Here is a 13,657-nt window from a genome sequence, read left to right as displayed (position 1 = left end):
ATGTTTTGAAGCCTGATTTCATGAGAGCTGGGCTTCCCTGGTGGCTCAGACACTAAAGAATCAGCCTACAATGCCTAAGACCTGGGTTCAATTCCTGGGTTGGGAAGATTCCCTGCAGAAGGGAATGGCTACCCACTCTAGTATTCTTGCCTGGAGAATCCCATGATCAGGGGAGCCTGTTGGGCTACAGTCCATGGGATTGCAGAGAGTCAGACATGACTGAGCGACTAACTTTTTCATGAAAGCACGCCCGTCTCCTGCAAGTTTACAGTGTGGACTAACTACAATGACTAGTGGGTTACACAAGAGTCAGTGGATAAGGGTGAATCATTAATAATTTCTATAGGTCACATTTTGTTTTTCTTCACTCCATTCGCCATCGAGAATCTTCTGGCCCAAGAATCTCTTTAAGCTGTTATGTGGAGAGTGTTTTGAATTTTTGTAGTGATTGGTTGTTTTTTTCCTCGAACAGCAGGTTTTGCAACCACTGACAGAATGCTCTTCCACGTTCTTTTTAATGGGATAGATAACTATTGGAGTGGGGGTTGCCGGGGTCACTGCTGTACACCCAGGAGAGTGTCCTGTCACCTGAATGACTTGGTTCTGCCCCCACCCTGGGCCACACACCCATGTAGGGCTGGGTGACCTTTCTGTGTATTTGCATAGTCTTCCTTCCTTGGACTTATTCTCCATGCCTGGGTCAAAAATTGGGGCTCATTAATAAACATTTATTGAGCACCAACAGGGTATTATGTTCCAAATATATTCCCTTCCCTGTGGGCTTGGAATCCACAATTTTGGCTCCCAGCAGTCACCTCTGCCCTGATTTTGAGAAGAGTAAGTTATCTAAGCAATTGAAAGGACATTCAAATATTTGTGAGCTTCAAAGGGAGATAGTCCTTCATCTAAAATGTCCTTTTCGGTGGTCAAAATTTCCAAATATTCTACTCCTCTAGTAAATCCCGGTGAACTGTCAGTTTGCAGGAGGCAGATCAGCCCCGATAAGGTTAAAAATATTAACACTTATAGATAATAATTAGGTTATCAAGTTAAAAGCATCTGTGCAGTTAGATGTGAGGACTGTAGAGAGCAAGGGAAAAAAGAACTTCATAAAAATTAAAGAACACCGTCAAGGTCATTGGCATATAATTTTTAAAGTCATCTGAGCTAGGTGCCGTTGTGCTAAAAATTCGATCAGTAGGCAAAGTTGAAGACACTGTGTCGTTAGGATGTGTGAAGCTTTTTACTGGAGCATGATAAATAATTGAAAATGCCTTTAGCAAATTCCTGTTTTAATGGGAAAATACTTTGTCATGGCGTTTTTCAATTAGAATTCACTAATTCAAATTGGTTTATCATTTAGCCAACTGCACATTAGATTTCTAGAGATGCATTTTCTCATCTTCATTTTTGTTTGTGGATTTTCCAGTTGATAGTAAAACTTTCAGTAGCTTCAATAATATTTCTACTAGTGGTTCCCAGCCTGCTTGCCATGAAGACAACACCCAGAGATTAAATTAAAAGCCACCATTGGTGGTGATTTTTGAACCTGATCAGTTGAACCTGATTTGAGTAAAGGGCTGTGGATTGTGGCTGTTTGAATTAGAATCTGGGGTAGGGAAAGGGACACGTTTTAGTTTGAAATAAAGACAGTGGTAATTCTTCTATGTATGCCTGCTCCTTAGGTTCAAAGGGAATCCTTATGTATCTGTTGTGAAAGGCATTCTCCATTTCAGATTTAACATTCCTGGTTACAAACTTCTATAGAAGAGCCTATAGTCCAAACTGTGCTTCCTGAAACATCAGTCAACTGTTTTAAGTATTTCTTAAGCAGTGAATGTGCACTCATCATTGAATTAGTTCAGGGGCTGCAGTCAATAGAGACATAAAATAGATTCTCTATTTTTTTCTTTCAATTTGTTTAAGGAAGAAGCTAACCAAAAATGAATTTCCATGGTCTTCCTAAAGGAATTCAACATGCCTTCGTTCATTGTTTAATAAGTACCCATACAATTGGGTTACTGTTATCAGAAAGGTTTTTTTATGTTTACTTTTATTTTTGCCCCTCCCCATTTGTATATGTTCTATGAGGACAGAGAACTCTATATTTCTAATTTATCCCCAGAGTTAGAATAACACCTGGCATGTAGTAGAAATTTTAAATAGATTTATTAAATGAATGTATGAGAAGTTGAGTGAATGATTAAATATGTGTCTAAGAAAGATTTCTCAAAATGACAGATAGTCTGAGATCTGAAGATTCATTAGGGGTTAGCCTAAGAAGAGGACTTGATTGAAGAGTTAAAGTAGAAGAAGCAAATTCCTTGTAGAAGAAAAAGTAGATGGCAATACCACGTACCTTAACATCCCCCAAATGAAACTCCTAAGTACAAGGAAAACTACAAAACTCTGATAAAAAGAAATCAAAGAACTAAATAAAAAGAGAGACATCTCATGCTCATTCTTGGGGACTCGGGAAGATGCTGGAACGAGGAAACAGCATCTTGAGCCCAGTGAGACAGGACGGGCAAGGAAGGAGACTGTATCTCAGATCAGCCAGGTATCTAAGTCGCAGGTGAGCCTGTACCCAAGAAGGCGTGCATCTTCCTAGGCAGGAGTGGCAACTCTTGACCTGGTCCCCCTGGTTTCTCTTTGCAAAATGACTACTACGAAGTAGAGATGGAGCCAAGGGCTTGGGAATAGTGAAAATAGCCAAGGGCAGAGGAATCCTCACATTGTTCACCGGATCTGAATTAGAATATGTGGATAGCCTGGGTGGGCACCTCTCTGGTGCAGCGTCTGAAGCAAAATAGAAGCAGTTAATCTTTTATTGAGACTTTTTGTTCTTCAAGCTGACTCTCCCTGACTCTGATGAGTGAAATCGGTGGGTCCCTGGTATGAAAGAAGAAAGGCAGGCATATCTCTAAAGTGTTTTCTGGGCTAGGGCAATAATAGTACAAATGGAGGCCCTTTTGTGAAGGGCCCCTTCACAATTGTTGAAAAGCTACACACCAAACAAATTGTTAAATAAAACATCTTCTTTCATTCTGTCTTGAAAAAATATACCTTCATGTCCTTTGTACTCACAGTATGGTTCACCTGCCAGCAGCCTCTGCATCATCTCAGAGCTTATTAGAAACACAGACTTTCAGACTGGACTTCAGGTTTACTGAATCCAAATCTGCATTGAACAAGACCTCCAAGTACCTTGTTAGCACATCACACTTTGAGAAACTCTGTTCAGAGTGACTCAAAAGGCCAAGTTCTAGTATAGAATCAGGTAGGCTTCTTAGAGTGCTGCCTTAGAACAAGGCAACAGGACAAAAACTGTGTTTCAGCCCCCGACCTCTACCCTGATCCTCTCCTTTTTCCACCCCCAGCTTCTTCATCTTAAAAAAATAAAATTATTTATTTTATCTAACTGTGCCAGGTCTTAGTTATGCAGGATCTTCAGTTGCAGCATGTGGGATCTAGTTCCCTGACCAGGGTTCGAACCCTAGCCCCTCGGATTGGGAACAAGGAGTTTTAGCCACTGGACTACCAGGGAAGTCCCCACCCCCAACTTCTTCCAGCATCTCAAGGTGCCTTGTCTTCAAATGAATGCTTACCCCAGTCGACACAATCATATCCCTTTATAATAGCTGCTCTTGGGTCTCCCCTCTGGTCAGAAATACACTTTTGGCAGAATAGTCAGGCATCCTGAGGAGGGATTCCAACCTAAAGTAAGATTAGGAGCTTGCAAGTAGGGGATTTGAGAATCCCAACACTTCCAGGGTCTAGAGGTGGTGCATGAACTCAAGGTGCACACAGCCTACTGCCCTAGAGATGTCCCATACAGTAGAGATAGACACAGCCAGAGAAGGGGCCACTAAAGTGTGGGGCCCAGGGAGGGGCATGTTTTGCTCTGGTCTGAAAGTAGTAATAAATAAATGTATCTCTTTTTCTGGGTCTAAGATTATTGTGGTGATGGCATTCAGACTGGACTGTCTTCATTCTCATCAGGTAATATATAGATGGAAATTTGCAGTAGAAAGCTTGCAACTGTTGAAAGGCATCAGGAACACCTGATGAGCTGACGACTCTAATTGAGGTCCGAGTTTCCTGCTGTTGGGGATGGTTAGAGGAAAGATGTATCCAGAGACACAGGAGACGGACCATGATACAGTGAAACTCAGGAGTGGTGGAAGGTGGGGGGGGAAGCTTATGTACAACTTTTCAGTTGCATAATATCAGATGTGTCCATAGCAAATCTGACTGGCATTTTGATGGTCAGTCAAAAACTAACTTCCTAAAAGGTCTTTTGCACCCTCTTTCGAAATCTGACTCTCCATCAAATGGAATTTCTTAAAAAAAAAAAATGTAATGAAATGTGATTAGTGCAAATGTCTGTGAAATTTATTGTACTATTAAAATCCTATTGGGTCTTTGTTTATGAAATGTATTTTTCTGTATTTGAGGTTTAAGGAGGCTTGATAATGAGGCTTTGAAGATTCATGGCCTCTTTTCTATGGCTTAATTTAGGCTCTATATCAAATATGTAAAATAACATTATATCTCCCCACCACCTCTGTGGATCATACATTTTGTTATTATTTCCCTGCCAGAGTTTTTTCTTCTCTCCTCCTTTTATAAATACTGAGTTACTAATAGTAGGGACATTTTTAATGGAGAGAGCCATTATCTGGAGCAGAAAGAAGGAGAAAGTTTGGATGATGATTTTTCCTTCCAGGTCTACCTCCAGGGTTGTGAAAGTGTCAGCTGCAAAGTCGGGTCTGACTCTTTGCAACCCCATAGACTGTAGCCTGCCAGGCTCCTCTGGCCATGGGATTTCCTAGGCAAGAATACTGGAGTGGGTTGCCATTCCCTTTTCCTGGAAATCTTCCTGATCCAGCGATCGAACCCCAGTCTTCTACATTGCAGGCAGATTCTTTACGATCTGAACCACCAGAGTTAGGCAGACACATACTGACTCACATTCACTGTCAGCTGCCACCTGCACCCCTCTGCAGCCTCATTCGTCCCATAGGTATATTTCATCAGGTACTGCCAGCACCTAAACTCCCCGGGGCGCATCGTTCAGTTTTTGTGGGAAGGCAATGACTTGCTCAGGAGAGATACCGAACGGGGTACAAAAATTGAGATGATCAGGCCACATGGTCCACTTTGGGGGGAGATAATGCTGGTGACTTAAGGAACCACCCAGTAATTTTTTTAAATTAATTTTTATCAGAGTATAGTTGTTTTACAATGTTTTGATAGTTTTTGCAGGACAGCCAAGTGAATCAGCTATACGTATACATATATCCCCTCTTTTTTGGATTTCCCTCCCATTTAGGTCACCAAAGATCATTGAGTAGAGTACCCTGAGCTATAGAGTAGGTTCTGATTAATTGTCTATTTTATACATAGTGTATATATAATATATGCCAGTCCCAGTCTCCCAGTCCATCCCACTCCTTTCCCCTGCTTTGGTGTCCATACATCTGAGGAACTATCCAGGGATTTTTTTAAAATAATTTTTTAAGTTTACTTTTGGCTATGCTAGGTCTTTGTTGCTGCGAGAGCTTTTCTTCAGTCTCGGTGGGCGGGGGCAACTCTCTGTTGCAATGCGCAGGCTTATTGCTGTGGCTTCTCTTGTGGAACATGGGCTGTAGGGCACGCAGGCTTCAGTAGTTGCAGCTCCTGGCCTCCAGAGGACCGGCTCAATAGTTGTGGTGCGCAGGCTTAGTTGCTCCGAGACACGTGGGATCTTTCCATATCAGGAATCGAACCTGGATCCCCTGCATTGAAAGACTTCCCCGGTGTCTTCCCCTTAGGCAGTGAAGAATCTGCCTACCAATGCAAGAGAACTCAGGTTTGATCCCTGGTTTGGGAAGATCCCCTGGAGAAGGAAATGGCAACCCACTCCAGTATTCTTGCCTGGGAAATCCCATGAATGGAAGAGTCTGGTGGGCTACGGTCCATGGGGTTGCAAACAGTAGGACAAAACTTAGTGACCAACAACTCCTGTATTGACAGGCGGGATACTTTACCACTGAGCCAGGGAAGACCAATCCAGTGATTTTTGGTCCTCCCTCCACTTCATCACTAGCAGTTACTGAACTATAATCCACTGGGCTTTTCTGTCCATGAGATTTTTCAGGCAAGAATACTGGAGTAGGTTGCCACTTCCTTCTCCAAGCAATCTTTCCAACCCAGGGATCAAACCCATATCTCCTGTGGCTCCTGCATTGCAGGCAGATTCTTTACAGGCTGAGCTATCAGGGAAGCCCAGCACAGTTAAGGCCATTCCTTACCTCTTCCACAAGGAATTCTTAACTCCTGTGATTTATTTTTCTCTTAACCTCCATTGCATCAGCTGCTTCACCTTGCTCTAAGGATAAAGGCCAAAATCCTAAACACGGCCTAAGAATACTGGTCTGGTCTGGCTGCACCCACTTCTCTCGCCTTATTTCCTCCCATGCTTCTCGCTTGCCCTGTGCGTGCACCCAGCTGCTGCGTTTAGATCCGTGACTTGTTATGCTCCTTCTGCCCCAGGACCTTTGCACCTGCTTCTCTCTATGCTTAGAAATCTTGAAGTCCTATGTTTGCCTAGTTAATACTTACTGTGTCCTCCAGTATCTTCTAATTCTTCTCACCCTTAGGTAACCCTTACTTGGGTGCTCTGTGTTGATCAGTCCTTTCACTGAAGACTTTCAAGGCATTAATTTTCGAGAATGTGGCTTTGAGTAATGTCTGTATCTCCTACTAGACGGAGACTTCTTGAGAGCAGAGACTGTCTGCTTTAGCTTTTGCTGTGTCTTCCTAGCACTTACCATAGAACCCTGTCCAAAGTGGCCCCTTAATGTCCTTTGTGGGAAGGATCAGAGAGCAGGGTGATTCTCCTCTTCCCTGGATTGCCCTAAGGACAGCCTGCATGTTTAATATTTGGCAAAATTCAATCAAATTACATTTATAAGTTGGTGGCTCATTTAAAAATGCTTCATTTGGGAAATGTCCATCAACAGAAGAATGGATAAAGATGTGGTACATAGACACAATGGAATATTACTCAGCCACAAAAAAGAATGAACTAGAATAATGTGGAAACTTACATTACCATATGTAAAATAGATAGCCATTGGGAATTTACTGTATGTTTCGGGAAACTCAAACAGGGGCTCTGTATCAACCTAGAGGGGTGGAATGGGGACGTAGATAGGGAATTTCCAAAGGGAGGGGACATATGTATACCTATGGCTGATTCATGTTGAGGTTTGACAGAAAGCAACAAAATTCTGTAAAGCAATTATCCTTCAATTAAAAAGTAAATAAATAGAAAAAGAAGAGAGAATGCAATAATACAGGGACATGAATGGACCTGCGGCTTCCCCAGTGGCTCAGTGGTGAAGAATCAGCCTGCACTGCAGGAGAGACAGGTTCGATCCCTGGGTTGGGAAAATCCCCTGGAGGAGGGCATGGCAACCCACTGCAGTATTCTTGCCTGGAGAATCCCATGGACAGAGAAGCCTGGTGGGGTATAGTCCATAGGGTCACAAAGAGTCAGGCATGACTGAAGCGACGGAACACGTACGCACAGATGGACCTAGAGATTATCATTTTAAGTGAAGTAAGTCAGACAGAGAAACACAAATATGATATTGCTTATATGTGAAAAAATACAAATGAACTTATTTACAAAACAGAAACAGACTCACAGACTTAGAGAATGAACTTATGGTTATCAGGGGAGTGGCATTAGGGCAGAATAGATTGGGAGTTTGGGATTGATGTGTACACACTGCTATATTTAAAATAGTTAACCAACAAGAACCTACTGTAAAAATAGATAAAATAAAAGGGCTTCATTTGGGGATAATGGAGGGGGGATAGACAAATCTTCATTAAACTTTTACAAGAGAGAGCCAGCAGATACTTTAGAATTACACAGTTTGACGTAGTTAGATTCCTTGGGGCCCCAGGAGACACAATAGAAGGCTGTCTTTAGAAGACTGAACAAGATAGGGACCTTTGTTAACTTTGAACTCAATTTTTATTCTGAGCGGCACCAGCAAGTGTCATACGCTATGCCTTTCTCTCCAAGAAAGTTTGTTTTAATTCGGCATCAAGCAGTGGTGGTTGAACTGCAGAAAGTAACTCTGTCCCCTCCCTTGCAATCATTGTCAGTCAGGACGTTTCCCCTGCTGCTGTGTCATAGAAATTCCTTTTTCTATAATTTAGTAAGCCTGTTTCCTTTGTTCTTTCCTCAGGGAGAGTCTATTTTGATAATTATGCTTTAAATAGATGAATCACATTTATGTAGTGCTTCGCAGCTCGCAAAGTGTTTTAAGTACGTCATCTCATCGAATCTTCTGATCGCTCAGGGGTTGAACAGTCTTTCCTGTCTTGTCAATAAACAGCCCAGAGAGAGGACAGAACTTATTCGGAATCACATGGCTTGTCCATGACTCAGATGGACAGATGGGTGTTAAACTCAGGTGTTTGTGTTTTCAAAGCCCAATTTGTTGTCACAGTATCAGAAACCACCATCTGTTTGTGAGAAGACAGAATCTACCTAGCTCTTCCTCTGGCTTGTCACCATCCTGTCGTATTAACGTATATATTTTCTCAGTTGCTCTTTTCCACACCTGTGTTTATTTTCGCTGTTGTTTCCTGAGCTCTCTTTTCCATGTATCATGTTGCTGATATAGACCTGAAATTCAGTGTTTTTAAAAAGCAAGTTTGAAATGAAAAGATTTCAGTGATTCTTTAAATAATGTACTCTTATTCATACATTCTGGGATTGTACTGGCTTCTTTACTTTTTTTTGTAATTGAAATATACTTGATTTATAGTGCTGTGTTTCGGCAAAATGATTGAATTATTCATATATATGTTATTTTTCATTATAGTTTATTACATGATATTGAATATAGTTCTCCATAATATACAATGGAACCTATTATTTATCTATTGTATACATAGTAGTTTATATCTGCTAATGCCAAACTCCCTGACCCCATTTGAAGCCCTTTGGTAACCATAGCTTTGGGCTTCCCTAGTTGCTTAGACGGTAAAGCGTCTGTCTACAATGCAGGAGATCCGGGTTCAATCCCTGGGTTGGGAAGATCCCCTGGAGAAGGAAATGGCAGCCCACGTCTGTGAGTCTGTTTCAGTCTTATAAGTAAGTTCATTTGTATCATTTTTTTACCTTCCACGTCTTAGTGATATATGCTGTTTTTCTGCCTCTGATTTAATTCACTTAGCAGGATGATCTCCAAGTCTACCCATGTTGCGTCATGGCTTCGTTTTTTTAACAAGAGAATGTGTTAGCCTAAGGATGACTTTTTTATATTTAGCAAAAACAAAAAAAAACCCAAACAAACAAAACAGAAGGTTCCTAGTTGTGGGAATTCAAGATTCAGTTGATGAGATGACAGATGCTGGACTTGACAGATTAAATATCTAGTCTGAGAATTTCATTCACACCCTGCTCTCTGCCATACTTTTTGAGTGGGAGCACTTTTTTAAACATTTAGAGAGAAGGGGCATTTTAGACACTTAGCTATACTGAGCCCTGGCTTTCCCAGGTGGCTCAGCGGTAAAGAATCTACCTGCCAATGCAGGAGATGCCAGAGCCCTGAGTTCAGTCCCTGGGTCGGGAAGATCCCCTGGAGGAGGAAATGGCAAGCCACTCCAGTATTCCTGCCTGGGCAATCCCATAGACAGAGGATGAGCCTGGTGGGCTACAGTCCTTGGAGTCGCCGAGTCAGACACGACTGAGCAATATTAACCCTGTCTTCTTGGAATGGAAACAGAGAGGAAATCAAGAAAAGCAAAGACTTTCCCAGACACCTCTGATCGGGAGGGAACAGCCTGGTTATCCACACACAGTGGCGCTTGGGGGGCACAGGGCCTGACGCTGCGTGCCGCCCATCTATAGCAAGAGGGTTGCTCCCACAGCTTCTTGCAAATCACTTCCTCTCTTGTTCTTTTCATCCCTTTGTATTTATTCCATAGTTTAGAACTAGAACACAGCTTAAACACTGGACTTTCTGTTTGTGGTCCGAAAAAGCACTGCCAATTTTTCTTTAGCTGGGTTGTATAAATTATGTCACGTTTGACCATTGTTTTGGAATCATTAAGAAATGTATTAGGTAAAATAATTGCAATAATGATCTTGTAACAAGAACTAGACAATCCATTTAAAATGAATAATCTGTAGTACAGATTATGTCACAATTTATTTTGTGTGTATCTATGTGTGTGTTTTTCTCTTTTAGCCAAATGGTTTTCAATAGCAATTACTGAAGTGTCAATGACCTTCTGGTTCAATTGAATTAAAAAACTTAAATGAAGTTTTACTAGGATCAGTCTTTGCTGTCATACAGGTAATTGAGAACATGATCTATGCTACAACAATGCCACCTATAGTTAGTAGCCTTTGTTTAAAGCAAGGTAAAATTTTACATGTACTGCAGCAGAAAACAGCCTAAAATAAAAATCTGTTAGTCAGCAGTATTTATGGAGTCCCTAATTTTCAAAGCACTAGGAAGGAACAAAGAACCTATAAAAGGAAGGCATTTAAGTAGTGACTATTTCAGAGAAGGTTGGAGTATAATTAAAAAAGAAATCCTTAATAAGAAATAGATAAATATATCCTAAATATCTTCTGAGAATCATGACTTCTCCATTTATTTTCCTTATGGTATCCTTTGATGAAAAGATCTTCTCACTTTCATTTAGATAGAATTTATCAGTCTTTCTTGATGGTTGACACTTTTTGTGTTGTCAAAAATATTTTTTTTTCTAACTGAAAGTCATGAAGATATTCTCTTATACTGTCTTCTTAATGTTTTAGAGGTTTGCTTTTCACAATTTGTAACTCATCTGAAATTTACAATTGTGTATAGACAGTTTAAGGAAGGATTCCTTTTAAAGGCAATCAATGATCTCAGCACAATTTACTGTAGTTCATCTTTTCCCTGCAGATATGCAATTTACTTTTGTTAGATACCAAGCTTTGGTCTGGTGTGATCCTGTTTCTGAGCTATTTATTTGGCTTTATTGATTAATTTGTCTGTCCTCGTATAAGGAACACATCGTCTCATGGTAGCTTCATAATGTATTTTGATGTCTGCAGAAGAAGTTAGCAGAAGGCTGGACAAGTAAATTTGGTATATTCATAAACTGGAATACGATAGAGCAATGGAATCAATGAACCACAGCTATGTGCATCAACACAGACACATCATAGGAAGATACTAATAATATTTAATGAGAAAACAACAACCAACCAGAAAGGACTATATGCCATATGACACCATCTTGAAATATCAGTTAGAAGTAAATTATGTTATTTAAGGAAAACTCTTGTGGTAAAATTTCCAGGGAAAACAAAAGGAATGATATGCCCACAATTCAAGACAGTGTTTATTCCTGGTAAGGAATGGAGCTGTGTGCAATTAAAAAAGGCCCCCGGATAACTTTTGGCAATGCTTATTACTTAAGCTGGATAGGGGATTCATGAAGGTTCATTTTATTATTATGTTTCATAATTTACATATATGATACATATTTTATATTCACTATCACAAAAATAAAATGTAAAAACTGCAAAAATACATACATTGTGATAATTTTATAAAAATATATGCCTATTAAAAATGTTAAGCCTCCAAGAGACTAGAATCGTTACATTTTCTCTTTGTATTCCAGGCTTCTTTCTGTAGTGTTCTGTTTCTAATTCACATTAAATTTATACCCACACCATGTGTATGTATATTTAGGCAAACTGATACAATATAATACAGTTTAAATCCTGGCTTTGAGATTAGCTATATAAATGTAACAAGTTGATCAAACACTTAATTTCCTAATCTGTAAAGTGGAAATTTTCCCTCATGGGGTTCTTGTTAGGATTAACAGTTTCTGACCCATGGCTAGCAGTCAGCAAAGATTCATTTATCCATTCTATCATTACTCTGCTTAATAGAATCTATCTATCTCTATATATAATTTTTCATTTTGTTCTAGAAATTCTATTTGGTTTATGTATTATTCAGCTTCATTTTTTTTTTTAAGTAAAGCATGTCATGGATTTTACGTTCTGTTTGGAATCCTAGCTTTAAGTTTCTTTTTTCTTTTTAAATATAAAATTGTAATGTTTTTTTTTTAAAGAAAATACAGTTCAGATCAGTTCAGTCACTCAGTCGTGTCTAATACAGTAGAAGACTAGAAATTCTCATGTTTAAATTTGCAAGCAGTCCAAATGCATAGTCATCTCAGTAGTTTTGACAGTTAAAAATTTGTTCTAGCATCTGGGAGTATGATAGTGGACAGCACACTTGTGGAATGAAAGGACATATAGCAGTGAACAGAGGTTCTCTGTTTTGATAGAGCTTACATGTTGGTATAGGGAGATAACGAAAGAAAGGAAGGAAGGAAGAGGGAGGGAAGTAAGGAAAAAAACAAATGGAAACAGAGACAGAGAGAAATAAAGAAGGAAAGGTGAAAAGCAAACAGGACAAAAGGAAGGAAGGAAAGGAAGCCAAGTGAGGAAAAACTAAGTGTACATATGTTTACACACACAATGAAATACTGCTTACCCATGCAAAAGAAGGGACCAATGCCTTTTGCAGCAACATGGATGAAACTAGAATCATAATACTAAGTAGAGTAAGTCAGAGAAAGACAAATGTTACATGATGTCACTTATGTGTGCAATTTAACATATGGTACAAAGGAACTTACTTACAAGACAGAAACAGACTCTCAAACATCGAAAATGAGTTTATTACAAAAGGGGAAAGATGGGGAGTAGGGATAAATTAGAAGCTTGGGATTAGCAGATACACACTACCATGTATAAAACAGATAAATAACAAAGACCTACTGTATAGCACAGGAAACCACATTCAGTGTCTTGTAATGAACTATAATGGAAAGAATATGAAAAAGAATATACACATATATATAACTGAATCATTTTGCTCTATACTGGAAGCTAATACAACATTGTAAATTAACTATACTTCAATTAAAAATATCACATCTTAATGCTAAATATTATGGAAAAAATAAAACCGGATAAGTAGAATAGAGAATGGGGAAGATGTGGTTGCTTTTTTAGTCAGAATATTCCAGAAGTTACTAAAAAAAAGTGAGGAAATGGGTAGGCAGATATGGGGAACAAGAAACTTCCCACAGAGGGAACAGCAAGGGTGCTCAGAGATGGTGCTCAGTCATTCGAGGACACGGAATAATCAGTACGCATTTTGGAAATGTTACTTTTGAGATGCATTATAGACATCCAAATGAATTGGTTAGGAAGCAGGAAGATGGATCGATGAGGCTGAAGTTCAGAGGAAACATTTTGGCTAAAGTTATGCATTTGTGATTTGTCAGCATATGTATGGTATTAAAAATTACAGAGGCTAGCTGTGACCACCTAGGGAGTGAATGTAGAATAAAAAGGAGGTCCAAGGTTTTAGCTTCTTTAACAATTCAGGGATGAGAAAATGAAGAATAATCAACAGAGGAGACTCGAGGAAGTATTTAATTCCACGTGAGGAAGAGAGCAAAATTAAAGAAGTATTTCCAAAGCTGAACAAAGATATACAAATCTAACACAGCCTTTTCCACTTCTAGAGTTTTTGGAATGACTTTTATCCATTGC

At 39.6% G+C, this 13,657-nt stretch overlaps 1 protein-coding gene across 27 annotated transcripts in view; it reads left to right on the top strand.

The window, feature by feature from the left end:
• The window catches only part of ESRRG (estrogen related receptor gamma), a 696,316-nt gene that overhangs the window by 182,736 nt on the left and 499,923 nt on the right, over positions 1 to 13,657 (top strand). For 2 of the 27 annotated variants that reach the window (XM_069544593.1, XM_069544581.1), the window contains exon 1: positions 9,077 to 9,163. The exons of the other annotated variants lie outside the window; for them this stretch is intronic. The gene's annotated coding sequence lies outside the window, so the exon portion shown is untranslated. Of the gene's footprint in view, positions 1 to 9,076; positions 9,164 to 13,657 lie in introns of those variants that run through there. 27 annotated transcript variants of the gene reach the window in all.

The sequence above is a fragment of the Ovis canadensis genome, chromosome 12 (assembly GCF_042477335.2).
Source record: "Ovis canadensis isolate MfBH-ARS-UI-01 breed Bighorn chromosome 12, ARS-UI_OviCan_v2, whole genome shotgun sequence".
NCBI lineage: Eukaryota > Metazoa > Chordata > Mammalia > Artiodactyla > Bovidae > Ovis > Ovis canadensis.
The sequence above is the reverse complement of the archived record's forward strand: the minus strand, read 5'-3'. Positions and strand labels throughout refer to the sequence as shown.